This window comes from Triticum urartu, chromosome 2 (assembly GCF_003073215.2).
Source record: "Triticum urartu cultivar G1812 chromosome 2, Tu2.1, whole genome shotgun sequence".
Taxonomy (NCBI): Eukaryota; Viridiplantae; Streptophyta; class Magnoliopsida; order Poales; family Poaceae; genus Triticum; species Triticum urartu.
The window spans coordinates 686216712-686238871 of NC_053023.1; the positions used below are offsets into that span (position 1 = coordinate 686216712).

General features: G+C 41.6%; 1 pseudogene; it reads left to right on the plus strand.

The window, feature by feature from the left end:
• Window positions 1–1862: 1862 nt before the first annotated feature.
• On the plus strand, window positions 1863–2001 carry LOC125541904 (annotated as a pseudogene).
• Window positions 2002–22160: the final 20159 nt, after the last annotated feature.

Here is a 22160-nt window from a genome sequence, read left to right on the forward strand (position 1 = left end):
CCGCGGGGCTTCACACCCTTCCTTCCCTCAAGAGTTTGAGGATTCGTTGGTGTCCAGGCATCTCAAGGCTGCCGGAAACAGGCCTCCCACTTTCTCTGGAACTTCTGGAACTCAACTTATGCAGCAAGGAGCTCGCCGATCAATGCAGGCTGCTAGCAACAAGCAAGCTATTAGTCGTAATTACTTGATGTAATTCTTGATACCTGGACGCCAAGTTAAGACCATGTTTCTACACACACAACATATATCGCCGGGCTGCTTTTGAGTTAATCATCTGCGATATATCCTCAGAGTTGACATACACTCATAAAATGTGCTCACTCCAGAACGAGCTGTCCCTGATGGCAATCAAGCTGCCCTGCCCAACATACATCACATTACAGGTAAACCGCCATGTCTGGCTATTTGTTATTCATCTCCTCTTCCTCTTGCAAACCAAAAAAGATGATTGATCTTCATCAAGACATAAATCCAAAGATGTGTTCTGTTGTTTGTTACACAGGTTGGTTCAGTCCGGAATTTCCTTGCTACACGATGCACATATGCTCTGCAGCTACAATAATGCACTTCAGAGATCGTAATGTTACCTCTCGTCTGACAAAAGAAGGATATGTGGGGGTAGTCTTAATTAAATTCATCCGTTTATCAGTCAGACTGAGAAGTCCGGACAGCCTCGAGGCAGACACCTATTGTGTGCCTCAATTGTTAAATCTGAATATGCAAGCCTGTAACCTGGTGTGCCGTCGCCGATTACTAGTGTCCTGTTGTGATACGAGTGATGCAGTGTGTCTACTGTGTTATCTTTGTTAGATAGGCTAGTAGTTGTGTACGTGACATAGGTGTCACCATGTAACTTGTGTACATGCGTTTTTTTGAGCATCAGTACAGACACAAGCGCTCATATACACGCGCATACACTCACCCCTATGAAGGCACACATACACACCCTACCCCTATGAGCACCTCCGAGAGACTGAGCCGGCATATCATCTTGAGATTTACGAAGTCACCGTAGGCGCCTCGTTGTCGACGGGAATGTCTCCTCCCACTGAAAGCGCATCGCCGGAAATCCTGAAATAAATTCAGGAATAATGCGAGCACCAGGATTTGAACCCTGGTGGGTTGGGGATACCGCTGTCCACCTAACCAACTCAACCACAGTTGATTCGCCTTGTGTACATGCGTTGAGTTGTAACCGATAGGCAGGTTGTTACGTGGATTTGATCTCTATCTTGTGTATAGTCTTGGACTAGGGGTCAAGCCATAACAACCTGCTGATGATGTACTTGTCTCTCTATATAAACACGCGTCCCTGTCAAGAGACATACGCTTCCACAATCGTAGTTCTTTCATGGTAACCAGAGCCATCCTCGAACACATCCATGGCGTCGTCTTCAAGTTCCTTCCCATCCTTGCCATTCGCGCACGCTGCTACCGAGAAGCTCACGAAGGGCAATCAGGCCCTATGGCAGGCGACGATGCTCTCGGCCATCCGGGGCGCACAGATGGCCAAGTACCTCGACGTCGAGCAGCCACCGCCGCCCATGCAGATTGATGTGACCTCATCTGATGGCAAGACGACGAAGGCGCCAAACCCTGAATTCCAAACCTGGTATGCTCAAGATCAACAAGTTTTCTCCTATCTCCTGACGACACTGCCTCGTGAGATAGTCATCCAGGTTGCTTCATGTCACACCGCTGCTAAACTCTGGAACACGGTGGAGGGGATGCTCGCATCTCACACCCGTTCTCAGACCACCAACGTCAGGATTGCCCTCGACAACCTGCAGAAGGGCAACTCCTCCATCACCGACTATGTCGGGAAGATCAAGTCCCTCTGCGATGAACTGATCGCTGCAGGGAAGGTGGACGGCGACGACATCGTCTCCCACATCCTCGCCGGGCTAGATGAAGATTTCGACCCGGTGGTGTCCGCCATGTGTTCCCGGGTGGAGCCGGTGACCGTGGTCGAGCTGTTTTCACAGCTGCTTAGCTTCGAGACGAGGCTCAATCTTCGGGGTGGAGGGTCTCAATCCTTTGCCAACACCGCCACTCGAGGCCATAGAAACGGCGGCGGTGGTGATCGCGGCCGCCGCCAAGGCGGCAATGGTGGTGACTGCGGTGACCGCGGCGGGCGCGGCGGCTACTCCAAACCAGGAGGGTGCGGCGGACACAACAGTGGCGGCGGGGGCAACTACAACAACCATGCCTCTGCTGCCCCTAGGGTCTAGTGCCAGATCTGCGGCAAGATGGGCCATCCAGCTTGGAAGTGCTGGAAGCGCTACGACGAATCCTACCAAGGCGTGGAGGAGAAGTCGGCCAACCTAGCTGCACCGCAGTATGGGTGGACACCAACTGGTACTTGGACAGTGGTGCCACCGATCACATCACAGGAGATTTGGAGAAGCTGACCGTGCGTGACCGCTACAATGGAAACGAGCAGATTCATACTGCCAGTGGGTCGGGTATGGTTATCAAACACATCGGTCATTCAGCTATTCACACTCCTGATCGTGGTCTTCTTCTAAACAATATTCTTCATGTGCCCCAAGCAAACAAAAGTCTAATTTCTGCTAGCCGCCTTGCTATTGACAACGATTCCTTTGTTGAAATTCATCCCTATTCTTTTCTTGTCAAGGAACGGGGAACGAAGAAGGTGCTCCTTCGAGGCAGGGGTAGACGAGGACTCTACCCAGTTAGGTACACGGGATCCGACGTCAAGAAGCATATGCTCAGTGCCACCAAGTTGTCTCCCACTAGTGCAGAACCGGGCAATAGCACCGGTTCGTAAGGCCCTTTAGTGCCGGTTCGGTAACCGGCACTAAAGTGTGGGCACTAAAGCCCCCCCCCCTTTAGTACCGGTTCAGCACGAACCGATGCTAAAGGGCAACCACGTGGCACGAGCCAGCTCCGGGGGCGCGTAGGACATTAGTACCGGTTGGTAACACCAACCGGTACTAAATGTTTGGGTGTGTTTTGGTTTTATTTTTTATTTTTTACTTTAATCTTGTGTTTTCAATTTAATTTAGTGATTGTTTTACATTATAATTAGTTGTTAAATCATTAGGTGAAAGTACCGCAGATTAGTTTGACTGGATGCATGTGGATCCTAGCTAAGTCATCAAGTATATGCCATATCCATATTATATATACTTGATCACCTAATTAAGTGATCGAGGTAATATGGATATGGCATATACTCGATCACTTAGCTAGAATCCATCCAGTTGAAACTAATCTGCGGTTTCTTTCATAAATGATATAATAACTCATCATCATCATCATATTAATATAAAAACTCTTGCATCATATATATCATCACCAACAACAGTTTTCATAGCTAGCTAAAAATCATCATATATTAGTCGTCTCATTACCACTACTTAATCATCATATAGTCATTACCGCTATCTAATCACCACCAACACTAGCTTAAAGAAGAAACATTCACTTGTACCAGAAGCAAATATATCATCGAATTCAACATGGTAATGATATTATAAGCATTCATAACACCACAAAAGAAAATCACTCTTTGAGATTAAGTTCAGGACGAAGAACACAGACATGAGAGGACAAATACTAAGAACATGAACTAGCTAATCACTCCTGCTGCTCTCTCTCAGGTAAAATAGCATAGAACATGTATAGCTTTCCTGATTCATCATATTGGAGCATGCAGATGAACCTGTCTCCTAATCGTGGGTTGCGCTTCTGATTGCTGCCCCCTAGTACTTCTCTGCGATCGTTCACAATTTTGCTCCAGTCTTTTACTATTAAGCATTCCTCGCTATTAGAAATCCTGAATGCACTAAAGTGCATTGTAGGATATCTTGGTCGTAAGCTAACAATATTCATGGTACCTTTAGTCTCGATCCAATCAGGCACAACATTCATCGGGAGTCCCTGTTGAAGAACATCGTATAGTAACATACTTAGCAATGAAGTTTAGCTTAAAAAAATAATGTATGCAAAAGATGCACTGAGGAGAAATAGTATAAATCTTACCATCTTTCCTAAATATATGTGACCATAGTTCAGTACCAACACTATTGGTCGCACGTTTTGAGTACTAACATTTCTAAGTGCAGGAATTTTTTTTGTCTTGACAGCATCAAGATCCTCAAACCATGAAACATAATGACTTGTCTCCTCGCAGTTTAGTTCAGCACCGGGATAGTGGACAGTCCTGTCTACCAAGCACCGAACATGTTTGCTTGATTGGAAATAAGTTGTCAATATAAATTACTTGTCAACTCTTTTTGAATAAACAATATCGAAGACATAAATATGATTGAGAAACTCACATAATGGTAGAACTGGAGGCGTCTTCACATCGACCCAGATGTCTCTATTACCTTCAATATCATCTTCCGGACGAATTCAAAGGTGATAACCATATCAGGCTCAAATGCATAAGCCTTGCATAGTGCTTGCCAAGTTTTGCATTCAAAATAGGTAAATGTCTCTGCATTCTATAACTTGACGTTGAAGGTATAACCATGCTCGGTCTTCAAGTAAACTTTTTTTGCCTCCATAGTTTTGTTAGGACTAAAACCTATCTTATCCAAGACAACAATTCTTGCATGGCAGGGGATACGCTAATAGAATAGTGAAAAAATTAAAATTAAAAGTTGAAGCAAATGAAGCATAAGTCATACTTAATTATGAAAAAGACTTATCGTTCTGACTTACTGTATCCACTTCGAAGTTCTCATCCAGCTTGATGTTGAAGCGTCTATCATCAACTAAAAAATTTCTGCCGCACAGGACGCGCTGGTCTTCGCAGTATTCACACATAATAAAATCGTGTTCGTCGTCAGACGACATTCCTATGTTCATAGGTGAAACATTAAACACTTATTAGTTCTATTAATTCAACTAATTCAACTAGTTTTGTTAATTCAACTAAGCACTTACCTAAAGTAGCTCAACTAACTCAACTAATTAATTCAACTAATTCAACTAAACTAGTTCTATTAATTTTCTTACTAAAAATAAGGTAGCTAGTTCTATATAATAACATGTTAATTAGATAATCAAATCTCATATAACTAAATTAAATATATATCTAACATATAATTAATATCTAATTCATCTAACATTTGACATTAATATCTAACATATGTTTATATATAGGTGAAACATTAAACACTTACTAGTTATATTAATTCAACTAAATAAACTAGTTCTATTAATTCAACTAAGCATTTACTAAAAATAAACTAGTTCTATTAATTTCTTACTAAAATAAAGTAGGTAGTTCTATATAGTAATATTTTGATTAGATCATCAAATCTCATATACCTAAATTTTTTCTTACTAAAAATAACTAGTTCTATTAATTCAACTAATTCAACTAATAATTTACTAAAAATAAACTAGTTCTATTAATTTTCTTACTAAAATATATAAAGTAGCTATATATAGTAATATTTTAATTAGATCATCAAATCCCATATACCTAAATTTTCTTACTAAAAATAAACTAGTACTAATTCAACTAGCTAGTTCAACTAAGCATTTACTAAAAATAAACTAGCTATATTAATTCAACTAGTTCAAATAATCTCATATACCTAATTAATTAATATCTAGCTAATTCATCTAACAATTGACATTAATATTTAACTTCTCTATCTAATTCATCTAACATTAACATTCTACCATTCTTATCTAGGTAATTCATCTAATTCGATCATCTAATTAACAATTTGACATGCATTAATCTAAAAAACAGAAACAGAAAATAAGTAAAAAAAAGTGTGTGTGTGTGTGTGTGTGCGCGCGCGTGCGTGTACGTGCTTGTGTGTGTGTGTGTGTGTGTGTTTGTGTGTATGATCGAGGGCGGCGGCGTACGGGCGGCGGGGGCGATATGGCAACGACGGGGGCGGCGCGAGACGGCGACGACGGGCGGCGGGGGCGGCGACGACAACGTACGGCGCGCGGCGGGGGCGGCGCGAGACGGCGACGACGGGCGGCGACGACGACGTACGGCGCGCGGCGGGGACGACGGGCGGCGGCAGCGGCGACGATATCGGGCGATGAAGCTAGTTGGATAGAAGACGAGCGGCGCGCGGATGAAAACTGATTTTTTCGTAAGTGCCATATATATAGGAGGGACCTTTAGTACCGGTTGGTGGCTCCAACCGGTACTAAAGGCCAATTTTGGCCAGGTCAAGAGGCGGGAAGCGGACCCCTTTAGTACCGGTTTGTGGCTCCAACCGGTACTAAAGGCCCCCCATTAGTACCGGTTGGAGCCACGAACCGGTACTAAAGGTGTTGCCTGCCACCCGCGTTGCACAATGTTTAGTCCCACCTCGCCAAGCGAAGGGCAGCCGCACTGGTTTATAAACCCAGCCGCGGCTGCTCCTTCGAACTCCTCTATATAGCAGGCTTCTCGGCCTAACTATTGCGTGCTGCCCTGTGAGTCTGCCGTACCTTCTGAGCCTGAATTTGCACACCCTAGGTCTGGCAGGCCCACTGGGCAGTGCCCCAACAATTTTTTATAGTTTTTTCTTTTCTGCATTATTTATTTTCTTCTATTTATTTTTGAGTAATTTTTTATATAGTTTTTTCTTTTCTGCATTATTTATTTTCTTCTATTTATTTTTGAGTAATTTTTTCTTTTCTGCTTTATTTATTTTCTTCTATTTATTTCTGAGTAATTTTCTTTGTGTATTTAGTTTCTTTGTGACCCTCTCTACTCTTTCGCACATGATATGCGGGTGAAATGATGATACCATGGCAAGTTTCAACATTTTCAGAGTTCATTTATTTCACGGTCATTTAGCTCTCTAAACAATTCGGTAAATGACTGAAAAACAACAAATGATGTCAGAACGTGTTGGAAATTGATGATGTCGCTTTGAATGTTGCATAATGAACGCAAAAGAAGTCGGGATTTCAAATAAGTACAAAAAACATTGAAGTGCCCGTGTAACAGATGAGTTCTCATCCGAAACCATGATACTTCGAAAGACATTGTTCAGTTTGTACACGAAGTGCGTCCAGTTTTTGCCGTGACCCTCTCTACTCTTTCGCACATGCTATGCGGGTAAAATGATGATACCATTGCAAGTTTCAGCATTATCAGAGTTCATTTTGTAGTGATTTTCAATTTCACGGCCATTTAGCTCTCTAAACAATTCGGTAAATGACTGAAAACAACAAATGAAGTCAGAACGTGTTCGAAATTGATGACGCCGCTTTGAATGCTGTATACTGAACGCAAAAGAAGTCGGGATTTCAAATAAGTATAAAAAACGTTGAAGTGCCCGTGTAACAGATGAGTTCTCGTCCGAAACCCTGATACTCCGAAAGGCATTATCCAGTTTGTACACGAAGTGCGTCCAGTTTTTGCCGTGACCCTCTCTACTCTTTCGCACATGCTATGCAGGTGAAATGATGATACCATGGCAAGTTTCAACATTTTCAGAGTTCATTTTGTAGTGATTTTCAATTTCACGGTCATTTAGCTCTCTAAACAATTCGGTATATGACTGAAAAACAGCAAATGATGTCAGAACATGTTGGAAATTGATGATGCCACTTTGAATGCTGCATACTGAACGCAAAACAAGTCGGTATTTCAAATAAGTTTAAAAAACATTGAAGTGCTCGTGTAACAGATGAGTTCTCGTCCGAAACCCTGATACTCCGAAAGACATTGTCTAGTTTGTACACGAAGTGCGTCCAATTTTTTGCGTGACTGATGACCCACAAGTATAGGGGATCTATCGTAGTCCTTTTGATAAGTAAGAGTGTCGAACCCAACGAGGAGCAGAAGGAAATGATAAGCGGTTTTCAGCAAGGTATTCTCTGCAAGTACTGAACTAAGTGGTAACAGATAGTTTTGTGATAAGATAAATTGTAACGAGCAACAAGTAACAAAAGTAAATAAAGTGCAGCAAGGTGGCCCAATCCTTTTTGTAGCAAAGGACAAGCCAGAACAATCTCTTATATAAGGAAAAGCGCTCCCGAGGACACATGGGAATATCGTCAAGCTAGTTTTCATCACGTTCATATGATTCGCGTTCGATACTTTGATAATTTGATATGTGGGTGGACCGGTGCTTGGGTGCTGTTCTTACTTGAACAAGCATCCCACTTATGATTAACCTCTATTGCAAGCATCCGCAACTACAACAAAAGTATTAAGGTAAACCTAACCATAGCATGAAACATGTGGATCCAAATCAACCCCTTACAAAGCAACGCATAAACTAGGGTTTAAGCTTCTGTCACTCTAGCAACCCATCATCTACTTATTACTTCCCAATGCCTTCCTCTAGGCCCAAATAATGGTGAAGTGTTATGTAGTCGACGTTCACATAACACCACTAGAGGCTAGACAACATACATCTTATCAAAATATCAAACGAATACCAAATTCACATGATTACTAATAGCAAGACTTCTCCCTTGTCCTCGGGAACAAACGTAATTACTCACAAAGCATATTCATGTTCATAATCAGAGGGGTAATAATATGCATATATGATCTGAACATATGATCTTCCACCAAATAAACCAACTAGCATCAACTACAAGGAGTAATCAACACTACTAGCAACCTACTAGCACCAATCCCGGACTTTGAGACAAGAATTGGATACAAGAGATGAACTAGGGTTTGGAGATGAGATGGTGCTGGTGAAGATGTTGATGGAGATTGCCCTCTCCCGATGAGAGGAGCGTTGGTGATGACAATGGTGATGATTTCCCCCTCCCGGAGGGAAGTATCCCTGGCAGAACAGCTCTGCCGGAGCTCTAAATTGGTTCCGCCAAGGTTCCGCCTCGTGGCGGCGGAGTCTCGTCCCGAAAAGTTCCTTCTTATTTTTTTCTCATGGAAAGACTTCATATAGCAGAAGATGAACGTCGGAGACCCATCAGGGGACCCACGAGGTAGGGGGGCACGCTCCCCACCCTCGTGAGCAGGGTGTGGGCCCACTGGCCTTCATCTTTGGCAAGGATTTTTCTTTATTTATTTTAAGATGTTCCGTGGAGTTTCAGGACTTTTGGAGTTGCGCAGAATAGGTCTCTAATATTTGCTCCTTTTCCAGCCCAGAATTCCAGCTGCCGGCATTCTCCCTCCTTATGTAAACCTTATAAAATAAGAGAGAATAGCCATAAGTATTGTGACATAAAGTGAAATAACAGTCCATAATGCAATAAATATCGATATAAAAGCATGATGCAAAATGGATGTATCAACTCCCCCAAGCTTAGACCTCGCTTGTCCTCAAGCGAAAAGCCGATAACAATAAATATGTCCTCATGTTTAGAGGTAGAGGCGTCGATAAAAATAAAATACGGACATGAAGGCATCATGATTATTCTCATAACAGCAACATATATAGATTTTGTCATATGATTACTTATGTTCAAGTGATGATCTATTCACAATGCAAAAGTATAAATCATAAACCTTATTGGGCTCCGACAAACTATAATCTCAGTCATTGAAGCAATTGCAATTTATCATAACATCGGAAAGAGTCTATGTCAGAGCTAAAAAGCAAGTCCACATACTCAACTATCATTTAGTCCTTCATAATTTCTAACACTCACGCAATACTTGTGGTTATGAAGTTTTAATCGGACACAGAGAAAGATAGGGGCTTATAGTTTTGCCCCACAACCTTTTCCCTCAAGGGTAATGTCAACAATAATAATTCATGCTCCCCTATATCCAATTAGATATATATATATATATATATATATATATATATCATGTTCTTTCCAACATGCTGAGCTTGCCAAAGGATAAAATGAAAAAGGAAAGGTGAAGATCACCGTGACTCTTGCATAAGGTAGAAGATAATAATAAAAGATAGGCCCTTCGCAGAGGGAAGCTGAGGTTGCCATGCGCTTTTATGGTTGGATGCACAAAATCTCAATGCGAAAGAATATCACTTTATATTGCTCCTTGTGATATGAACCTTTATTATGCAGTCTGTCGCTTTTATTACTTCCACATCACAAGATCGTATAAAGCTTATTTCTCCCACACCAATCAATCATACATATTTAGAGCAATTTTTATTGCTTTGCACCGATGACAACTTACTTGAAGGATCTTACTCAATCCATAGGTAGATATGGTGGACTCTCATAGGTAGATATGGTATTTAGAAGCACAAGTAGTATTTCTACTTGGTGCTGAGAATTTGGCTAGCATGAGGGGGAAAGGCAAACTCAACAAGTTAGACGTAACATCCCAAATTTTCAATTTGGAATGTTATACATTAGATCATCATGCATATCATATTTTATTTTGCATTTTGGTTGATCCTAGAAATTCTACGCAACTCAATGACCCACGGAGAGAGTTGGGGATGCCGTTATTTTTATATTTGAGTTTTCTCAAATTTTGAGAATAGGATCATTTGATTTTATTTATTTTATCATCAATTATTTCTATTACAAAAATATGAGAGAGGGAATAAAATGACTTTCCCAAAATAAAGAAATATTGAGGATTTAATAGTAAAATCAAATAAGATTTTTATTTTGGATTTTTCGGTGTTTTATTTGAATTTAGGAAAAAATGCGATTTTCAAAATTGCATTTAGGTCCCAAATAAATGTTCACCTTGTGCGGCTTGATTTTAGAAGCTCGTGAAAATTTGTTTCAGAATTTTTGGAGTCTGTTTAGTATTTCTTTTTATTTTTCTTCCGAGTGGAATAATATATAAAAAAACGAACCGACCTACGGGCCGTGTCCGACTAGGACTCCGGCCCGAAGGGGGCCTTTATAAGCCAAGGCCCAGCCCCGGGGAAAACCCTAGCCAGCCCCAGCCCTGCCCTAGCCGCCGCCACCCGCCGCCGCCCGCCGTCGCCGGACGCCGCCGCCGCCGCCGAGGTTCGCCGCCGCCTCGACTTCCGTGTCATCATTTAAAAAACAAAAAACCGATCGGTTTTCGTCGGTTTTCGCTGGTTTATTAGATTCGGTTTTTTAAATAGATCGGTTTTTCTGGTTTATTTAAATAGCGAGCGTTCGTCCGTTCGTTCGTTTTAGCGAGGGTTCGTCGTTTTTCTTTTCTCGGATTAAATCCGCGATTTTCCTGATCGCGATTCCTGATCCGATTTTCGTTTTAGTATAACTTTTCGCTCGTTTATCAGAATCAGGCGAGTGATATCCATGACAGATGTGAGATTGTTAATTAATGGTTTATCTAAGGTGGCAATTTAAACACACATCTGGGTGGATTGAGGCACCTGGGTATTTCAGGACTTGCTTGTTTTCTTTTGGACCGCCACCCAGGCTCAAAGGGATCATGAGACTATTCATACTAGAAACTTCCATGTGCAGCCACAAGCTATTATGGGCTCTAGCATAGTTGACTAAGTTGTGCGAACTCTTACAGTGGTAGACTAGCAGATGTAGGGGATGTAGGTGGTACGGTCTACCCGATCGTAAGATGCTAGCGCTTCTGAAAGACTATGTCTCGGTCATCCGTCTTCTCAAACACCCTGTAGTGCGAGAAACCAAGCGAAGGCGATCGAGTCTTGTGGGGAAAAGTGCGCAAACCACTGCAGAGTGTAATAAACTAATCATGGTTAGCCGTGTCCCCGATTATGGACATCTTGAGTATCTAGTACTTGGATTATCATGTGAATCTCAACATGTTACTCTAAATTAATTTTGTTGGGTTATGTTTAATGATGATGCTTAATTGGGATTGAGAATGCTGTCAACCATTCTCAATGTTTAACAACTACCATGATAGTTAAATAAAATTATTCCTTTGAAGTAGGGAAAAATTGGCTTTACGCAAAACTGTAACCATAGAGCTTTCCACCAGCCAAATATGCATATAGTATAGCTGTTTCATTCCATTATTCTCTATGTGTTACCTTGCCAGCATATTCCATGTGCTGACCCGTTTCGGGCTTCAACGTTAGTGTTGCAGACTTTTCAGACGACGATTAAGGAGTTTTTAGGTCGTGGTTCTATACTCAGTGATGCCGTTGGAGTTGATGGACTCACTTATCTTCCAAGCCTTCCGTTGTTATCGTTATTAGATGGCCTTAAGCCATATTTATTGTAATAAGTTCTCTTATGAGACACTCGATGTACTAAGTGTGTGATTGCTACTCTGCTATAAATCCTCCGAGTACTGTGTGGTGTCGGCATTACTGATCCAGGGATGACACCGGAGCATAGAGATCAGACTGTTTGAGGTCTGGTCGCTACATTAGAGGATCCATGACAACATACTTTATCTCAGATATAAGAAAGACATAACTCATTACGTTGTCTTCCTTGTCCAACATCAACCCTTTAGCATGTCATATTTTAATGAGTGCTCCCAATCATAAAATATGTCAATGATAATATATCTATATGTGAAAACCTCTCTTTCCTTATTACTTCCTATTAATTGCAACAATGACCAAAGCTATGTCTGCCAACTCCCAACAACTTTTAATCATCATACTCTTTCTATGTGAAGTCATTACTCTCAATAAGATCAATATGAACTTTTTGTTTCTTTTTATTCTTTTCTTCTTTATTTAATTCACCCAAGATCATGGAAAAATAATCAAGCCCTTGACTCAACACTAATCTTTATTATATATAGCTCACGGACTCGATTACAAAGAAAGATCATAAAGCAAAACTCAAAACTAGATCATGCCATAAACTTTATTCTACTAGATCAAGATACTACTATTAGGATCGAACTAAAAAAAACGGTAAAGATAGGAGTTGTGATTGTGATACGATACCGGGGCACCTCCCCCAAGCTTGGCAGTTGCCAAGGGGAGTACCCATACCCATGTGATTATGTCTCCTTTGTCGGTGAAGAAGGTGGTGGTGATGTTGGCTTAGTTGATGACTTAGGATTCTCCCTTAATTTGCGCCTGAGGACGGCATTTTGATCCCTCAGATCATCAATCTCCCACTCCAGGGTTAATATCTTTTTTGCATAGGTCCTGCTTATTTTCCTGCAAGAGACGAAAAGGGATAAACTCGAACTTGGGTTTCTTTACCCTATCAGGGAGACTTGACTTTTTGAACTCCACGTGCATGTCCCCAGGTTGAGGTAATGGTGCTTCATCTTCATCCGAGCTCGTCTCCTCCTTCCCCTTGGGTTCATAGTCCTCTTCTTCCTCCGTGGTCCATCCATTGTGTTGCACATCTCCATAGTGCGAGAAACCAAGCGGAGGCGATCGAGTCTTGTGGGGAAAAGTGCACAAACCTCTGCAGAGTGTAATAAACTAATCATGGTTAGCCGTGTCCCCGGTTATGGACATCTTGAGTATCTAGTACTTGGATTATCATGTGAATCTCAACATGTTACTCTAAATTAATTTTGTTGGGTTATGTTTAATGATGATGCTTAATTGGGATTGAGAATGCTGTCAACCATTCTCAATGTTTAACAACTACCATGATAGTTAAATAAAATTATTCCTTTGAAGTAGGGAAAAATTGGCTTTACGCAAAACTGTAACCATAGAGCTTTCCACCAGCCAAATATGCATATAGTATAGCTGTTTCATTCCATTATTCTCTATGTGTTACCTTGCTAGCATATTCCATGTGCTGACCCGTTTCGGGCTGCAACGTTAATGTTGCAGGCTTTTTAGACGACGATTAAGGAGTTTTTAGGTCGTGGTTCTATACTCAGTGATGTCGTTGGAGTTGATGGACTCACTTATCTTCCAAGCCTTCCGCTGTTATCGTTATTAGATGGCCTTAAGCCATATTTATTGTAATAAGTTCTCTTATGAGACACTCGATGTAATAAGTGTGTGATTGCTACTCTGCTATAAATCCTCCGAGTACTGTGTGGTGTTAGCATTACTGATCCAGGGATGACACCGGAGCACAGAGATCAGACTGTTTGAGGTCTGGTCGCTACAGAGATGGTATCAGAGGACACGCTGACTATAGGACACGACCACTAAGCTAAAGACCTAGATCACTATTCACCCTCTTCTTTTCTGACTCCTCATATTTTCTACTCATTTAGGATGGCGGATGCAAGGAACAAGTTCACATAACCGGATGAAGATACACCCTTTGGACGTCACTTGAAGGAAGTCACTAGATACCTGAACATAGGAGTACCAAGCTTCACGGGAACCTACAACGCCACTTTACCTGAAGAAGAGCGCTGGATGATTCAAGTTCAAGTTCCAGGAAGGACGTTCATACCAGTCACTGAGCCCATAGAATTTTCTTTTGATGCACCAACTTGGAGTCTAGGAAAGAGCATGGCAGCTCACATCGCCATGGGACGCATTGGAGAAGTCTACCGCAAGGATCTCAAGGATACTATCTACCAGATTTGGGGGCGCCGAGATGAACACTGGGAGATGATCAGCACCAGGAAGGATAGATCAATCGCAGATTTTATCCAGGAGTTAAACCAGCACATTCGACGATAGGAGAACCAGATGTGCGCCGACATGATAGATCTGAAGAAGGCTAAGACTAGAATCAAGGAACTGGAGGAAGAACTCAAGGCTACACGTGAAGATTATGAAGAAGAAATTGAAGTATTGGTGGATAAGAATGCCGACCTAACAAAGAAGATCGGGATATTTATGGGAGGCCCTACACCAGTAGATGAAGACGAAGAACCCCAGGAGATTAGCCCGGAAGACTACATCATCATGGACAACACCGACTCGGATCTAGATAGTAGCGATGATGACTATGTTGATGAGGCTGGAGCAGATATCATGGAGTCTGCAATCAAAGAATATTTCTAGTAGACCATCCCATCAGTAGTAGTAATCCACCATGTAAATATAGTAGTCCGAGCACTTTTGTGATAGTTAGATCGATTGTATGCCTTTGTTTGATTGATTGAAGTGAATTGTTTGCTTTTTGCCTCATGTGCATATGGGTAGTGTTTTCTCTTTAGACCCCCTCTATTCTTACACCTCATCTTTTCTAAAACCCTTAGATGCCTCCGAGACGTGACCCCAGATTTGCCTTTTCACCGGAGCTCACCCAGTTGATCCAGCAGCAGAACACATTGATGCAGTTGCTAGTCCAGAATCAGAATCAGGGGAACAACAACAACAACAACCCACCACCACCACCACCACCTGTTGACCACTTAGCCCGTTTTCTTAGGCTGAATCCGCTGGTGTTTTCCAGTAGCACGGAGCCGATAGTAGCAGATGATTGGCTCCGCAAGACAGCTAGAGAGTTGACCACAGCAGGACGCACAGATGCGGAGGAGGTGAAGTTTACCGCACATCAGTTAGAAGGACCCGCAGCATCATGGTGGGAGAATTTCACAGCCACTTTCCCAGTTGACACTGTCACATGGGACCAGTTTCAGTAGGCTTTTCGTACTGCACACGTTTCAGCAGGAGCTATGGCCATGAAGAAGCGTGAGTTTTGCAACTTGCGCCAAGGAGGACGGACAGTTGGCCAGTATGTGGAGGAATTTAGTAAGTTAGCACGTTATGCCCTAGATGACGTCGCTACGGATGCAGCGAAGCAGGAGAAGTTTCTGGAAGGACTGAATGATGAGTTGAGCATGCAGTTGATGGTAGCAACCTTCAACAACTACCATGAGTTGGTAGATCGTGCTTTTATGATTGAAGGGAAGCAGCAACAAATTGAGAATCGCAAGAGGAAGTATGGACAAGGAAAGTATAATTCAGGAGCTCAGCAGAAGCCACGTTTTACCCCTAGACCGGGAGGAAATTTTCAGCATACTCATGGAGGAGGTAGCTCGCACAATCACAATGGCACCAAGAATGGAAATAGCAATGGAGGAAGCAATGGCCAGAACCGCACCAACCCCTCAACTCCAGCCAAGAAGGACCTGAGCCAAGTCACTTGTTTTAAGTGTCAGAAGACCGGACATTATGCCAATGAATGTCCTGAAGGCCAAAATGGCAATGGAAGTTCTGGGAAGAAGCTGAACCCTTTCAACAGGGGACAGGTGATCCACGTTAGCGTGGAGGAGGTTGAAGCTCAGCCCGATGCAGTAATAGGTAAGTTTTTTGGTTAAGTCATTTACTGCACTCGTTCTTTTTGATATTGGTGCATCGCATTCATACATCTCAAGGGGATTTGTGGATAAGTATAACCTACCAACCCAAGCCCTTAGGTCACCCATGTTAGTAACCTCGCCCGGAGCAGAGTATGTGGCTAGTCTATGGTGTGATCGGTTACCATTAAGGATTGGTAACTATGTTTTTCCCTCAGACCTAATAGTATTGGAATCTCAAGGATTGGATGTGATATTAGGCATGGATTGGTTATCAAAGTATGAAGGGAATATTGAATGTGCTAGTAAGTCAATTTTGCTTACCACACCAGAAGGGAGAAGGATCAAGTATGTATCCCAGCATGTGCCAAAGAGGACTCAAGTAAATTGCTTAACAGGAGTTGTGCAGGAGGAAGTACCAGTGGTAAGGGATTTTCCTGATGTATTTCCAGAGGAGTTAGCAGGCATGCCACCGGATAGAGATATTGAGTTTTTGATTGAGCTATTGCCAGGCACAGGGCCAATATCAAAGAGACCATATAGGATGCCAGCAAAGGATTTGGTGGAAATTAAGAAGCAGATTAAGGAGTTACTGGAGAAGGGATATATTCGCCCGAGTTCTTCGCCTTGGGGATCGCCAGTACTTCTAGTGGAGAAGAAGGATGGATCGTTAAGGATGGTTGTTGATTATCGAGGATTGAATGAAGTAACAATCAAGAACAAGTACCCACTACCAATGATCAATGATCTGTTTGATCGATTGCAAGGAGCTAAGGTATTTTCCAAGATCGATCTGCGATCAGGATACCACCAGTTGAAGATTCGAGAACAGGATATTCCTAAGACAGCTTTTACCACCAGGTATGGGCTGTATGAGTATACCGTTATATCATTTGGTCTGACTAACGCACCTGCCTATTTTATGAACATGATGAACAAAGTGTTTATGGAATTTTTGGATAAGTTTGTCGTAGTGTTCATTGATGATATCTTAGTTTACTCGAAGAATGAAGAGGAGCATAAGGAGCATTTGCGTTTGGTACTTGGAAAGCTCAGAGAACATCAATTATATGCCAAGTTCAGCAAATGTGAGTTTTGGTTGAAGGAAGTAGGATTCCTCGAACACGTTATATCTGGAGAAGGTATAGCAGTTGATCCCACTAAAGTTGATACCGTGACCAAGTGGGAAGCCCCAACAACAGTTGGAGAGATCCGGAGTTTTCTTGGACTCGCAGGATACTACCGGAGATTTATTGAGAATTTTTCAAAGATTGCGAAGCCTATGACTGAGTTGTTGAAGAAAGATACCAAGTTCATATGGACAGAGGAATGTGAGGCTAGTTTTTAGGAGTTGAATAAACATTTGGTTACCTCACCAGTGTTGATTTTGCCAGACCAGACCAAAGATTATGAGGTGTATTGCGACGCTTCACGTCGAGGACTTGGAGCAGTGCTTATGAAGGAAGGGAGAGTTGTTTCATATGCCTCAAGACAACTGAAGCCTCATGAGTTGAATTATGCCACGCATGATTTGGATTTAGCAGCTGTAGTGCATGCATTGAAAACATAGAGACATTTCCTCATTGGAAATCATTGTGAGGTGTACACGGATCATAAGAGTTTGAAGTACATTTTCACACAGAAGGAGTTAAATCTCAGACAAAGGAGATGGTTGGAGCCTATCAAGGATTATGATATGAAATTGCATTATCATCCTGGAAAGGCTAATGTAGTAGCTGACGCATTAAGCCGTAAGAGTCATGTCAATACGTTAATGACGGGAGAAATACCAAGTGAGTTAGCAGAAAATCTTCGTGAACTATGTTTGGAAATAATTCCGAGAGGCTATGTAGCAGCATTGGAGATTCAGTCAACTTTGGTGGATAAAATCAGGGAAGCTCAAAAAGCTGACAAAGAGATTGCCGCTATAAAGGAGAAACTGAGCAAATGAAAAACTAAAGGATTTCGTGAGTATGAGCACGATACCCTATGGTTTGAAGACCATGTTTATGTGCCAGCCCAATGACCCTGAGATTAGGAAGTTGATTTTGCAAGAGGCACATGATTCACCATATTCAATTCACCCAGGAAATACAAAGATGTATTTGGATTTGAAGGATATTTTTTGGTGGAACGGAATGAAGAAGGATATTGCGGAGTATGTAGCAGTTTGTGATGTATGTCAGAGAGTAAAGGCAGAGCATCAGATGCCAGCAGGATTGTTACAACCATTGCCGATACCCGAATGGAAGTGGGATAAGCTAGGCATGGATTTTATCACGGGATTGCCCAGGACTCCTTCAGGCTATGACTCGATTTGGGTTGTAGTCGATCGATTGACGAAAGTAGCTCATTTCATCCCAGTAAAGACCACTTACACCAGTGCTAAGTTGGCAAAGATATACATGACCAGGATCGTATGTTTGCATGGAGTTCCAAGGAGTATCGTATCAGATAGAGGAACCCAGTTTACCTCAAAGTTCTGGAAGCAGTTGCACGAAACTTTGGGAACCAGGCTAGAGTTCAGCACAGCTTTTCATCCACAGACAGATGGACAGACCGAGAGAGTTAATCAGATTTTGGAGGATATGTTGAGGGCTTGTGCGCTAGATTATGGATCTAGTTGGGACGATAATTTGCCATATGCAGAGTTCTCATACAACAACAGTTACCAAATCAGTTTAAAGATGGCCCCTTTCGAAGCATTGTACGGAAGGAGGTGCAGGACACCGTTGTCATGGGACGAAGTTGGAGACCGCCAATTGTTTGGACCTGACTTGATTAAAGAGTCTGAACAGAAGGTGAAGTTGATTCGCGATAGGCTCAAGGTAGCCCAGTCTAGACAGAAGAGTTATGCGGATTCTAAACGCAAGGAGACAGTTTACGAAGTCGGAGATAGAGCTTATCTTCGAGTATCTCCACTTCGGGGAACAAAGCATTTTGGAGTTAAAGGGAAGTCAGCGCCACGATTTGTAGGACCATATCGAGTTTTGGAGCGTATGGGAGAAGTGGCCTACAAGTTGGAATTACCTGAAGGATTGTCAGGGATAAACTCGAACTTGGGTTTCTTTACCCTATCAGGGAGACTTGACTTTTTGAACTCCACGTGCATGTCCCCAGGTTGAGGTAATGGTGCTTCATCTTCATCCGAGCTCGTCTCCTCCTTCCCCTTGGGTTCATAGTCCTCTTCTTCCTCCGTGGTCCATCCATCGTGTTCTACATCTCCATAGACCTTGGGATTTGCTAAGTAATCATCCACATAGCTTTCTCCTTCCGAATCTTGGGAAGACATGTTGATTTAATCTGCAACGGGACAGCTCGATATGAAAACAAAGGATATTTGCGTGATACGGGAGTCAAAACCTTCGGGAGGTTATATAATGATTTTTTACCGACCAAAATACGTATCGTGCAAGAAAACGAAGTCCGAAAGGCACACGAGGTGCTCACGAGGTAGGGGGGCGCGCCCAGAGGGGTAGGGCACGCCCACCACCCTCGTGGGGCCCTCGTGTCCTTCCCGGACTGCTACTTATTTTTCTATTTTTCTAAATATTCCAAGACGGAGAAATATTGCCTTAAAAATTGTTTTGGAGTCGGTTTACTTACCGTACCACATACTATTCCTTTTCGGAGTCTGAAACGGTCTGGAAGGCGTCCCTTATGTATTCCTCCGGGGTTACGGTTTCAATAATATTGGTTTCAACATTTATGGGATTACCTGAGATATAATGTTTGATTCTTTGACCGTTTACCACCTTCGGATTTGTTCCCTCGAAGTTGTTGGTTTTTATGGCACCGGAACGATAGACCTCCTCGATAACATAGGGGCCTTCCCATTTAGAGGGAAGTATTCCTGCAAAAAATCTTAAACGAGAGTTGTATAGCAATACATAATCACCTACATTAAAATCGCGCTTTTGTATCCTTTTGTCATGCCATCTTTTAAATTTTTCTTTAAACAACTTGGCATTTTCATAAGCCTGGGTTCTCCATTCATCAAGTGAGTTAATATCAAATAACCTCTTCTCGCCGGCAAGTTTAAAATCATAGTTGAGTTCTTTAATAGCCCAATATGCCTTATGTTCTAGTTCGAGAGGTAAGTGACATGCTTTTCCATAAACCATTTTATACAGAGACATACACATATGATTTTTATATGCAGTTCTATAGGCCCATAATGCATCATCAAGTTTCTTAGACCAATTCTTTCTAGACCTATTAACAGTCTTTTGCAAAATTAATTTGAGCTCTCTATTGCTCAACTCTACTTGACCACTAGACCGTGGGTGATAAGGAGATGCAATTCTATGATTAACATCATATTTAGCAAGCATTTTACGGAAGGCACCATGAATAAAGTGTGAACCACCATCAGTCATTAAATATCTAGGGACTCCAAACCTCGGAAAAATAACTTCTTTAAGCATTTTAATAGAAGTGTTATGATCAGCACTACTAGTTGGAATAGCTTCTACCCACTTAGTAACGTAATAAACAGCAACTAAAATATGTGTGTATCCATTAGAGGCAGGAAAAGGTCCGATATAATCAAAGCCCCAAACATCAAACAGTTCAATAACAAGAGAATAATTCATAGGCATTTCTTGACGTCTACTAATATTACCAATTCTTTGACATTCATCACAAGACAAGACAAACTTACTGGCATCCTTGAAGAGAGTAGGCCAATAAAAACCAGATTGCAATACTTTATGTGCGGTTCTATCTCCAGCGTGGTGTCCTCCATAAGTCTCGGAATGACACTTGCGTAGGATCTGTTCCTGTTCATGCTCAGGTACACAACGTCTAATAACACCATCTACTCCTTCTTTATAAAGATGTGGGTCATCCCAAAAGTAATGTCTCAAGTCATAGAAAAACTTTTTCTTTTGCTGGTATGTGAAGCTAGGTGGTATAAACTTAGCAATAATATAATTAGCATAATCAGCATACCATGGAGTACTACGAGAAGTACTTATAACATTTAATTGTTCATCAGGAAAGTTATCATCAATAGGTAGTGGGTCATCAAGAACATTCTCTAACCTAGACAAGTTGTCTGCAACGGGGTTCTCAGCTCCCTTTCTATCAACAATATGAAAATCAAATTCTTGTAGCAAGAGAACCCATCTAATAAGTCTAGGTTTAGCATCTTTCTTTTCCATAAGGTATTTAATTGTAGCATGATCAGTGTGAATAGTTACTTTAGAATCAACAATATAAGGTCTGAACTTATCACAAGCAAATACAACTGCTAAAAGCTCTTTTTCAGTAGTAGCATAATTTCTTTGAGCATTGTCTAGAGTCTTACTAGCATAGTGAATAACATTTAATTTCTTATCAACTCTTTGCCCTAGAACAGCACCTACAGCATAATCACTAGCATCACACATACTTTCAAAGGGTAAATTCCAATCAGGTGGCTGAACAACAGGTGCAGAGACTAATTTTTTCTTAAGTATTTCAAATGCTTCTACACAATCATCATCAAAGACAAATGGTATATCTTTTTGCAATAAATTAGTCAGAGGCCGAGAAATTTTTGAGAAGTCCTTAATGAACCTCCTGTAAAATCCGGCATGACCAAGGAAACTTCTTATACCTTTGATGTCCTTGGGACATGGCATCTTTTCAATAGCATCGACCTTGGCTTTATCAACTTCAATACCTCTTTCAGAAACTTTATGCCCCAAGACAATACCTTCATTAACCATAAAGTGGCACTTTTCCCAATTCAAGACAAGATTAGTTTCTACACATCTCTGCAAAACTCGATCAAGATTGCTCAAGCAATCATCAAAAGAGGAACCATAGACGGAAAAATCATCCATGAAAACCTCACAAATCTTTTCACAAAAGTCAGAGAACATAGCCATCATGCATCTTTGAAAGGTAGCAGGTGAATTACATAAACCAAAAGGCATACGTCTATAAGCAAAAGTACCAAAAGGGCATGTAAAAGTAGTCTTTGATTGATCTCTAGCCGACACAGGTATTTGAGAGAAACCAGAATAACCATCTAGAAAGAAATAGTGTGTATGTTTGCATAATCTTTCTAGCATTTGATCAATAAAAGGTAAGAGGTAATGATCTTTCTTAGTAGCTTTATTTAATTTATGAAAATCAATTACCATCCTATAACCTGTAGTAATTCTTTGTGGAATCAATTCATCTTTATCATTAGGAA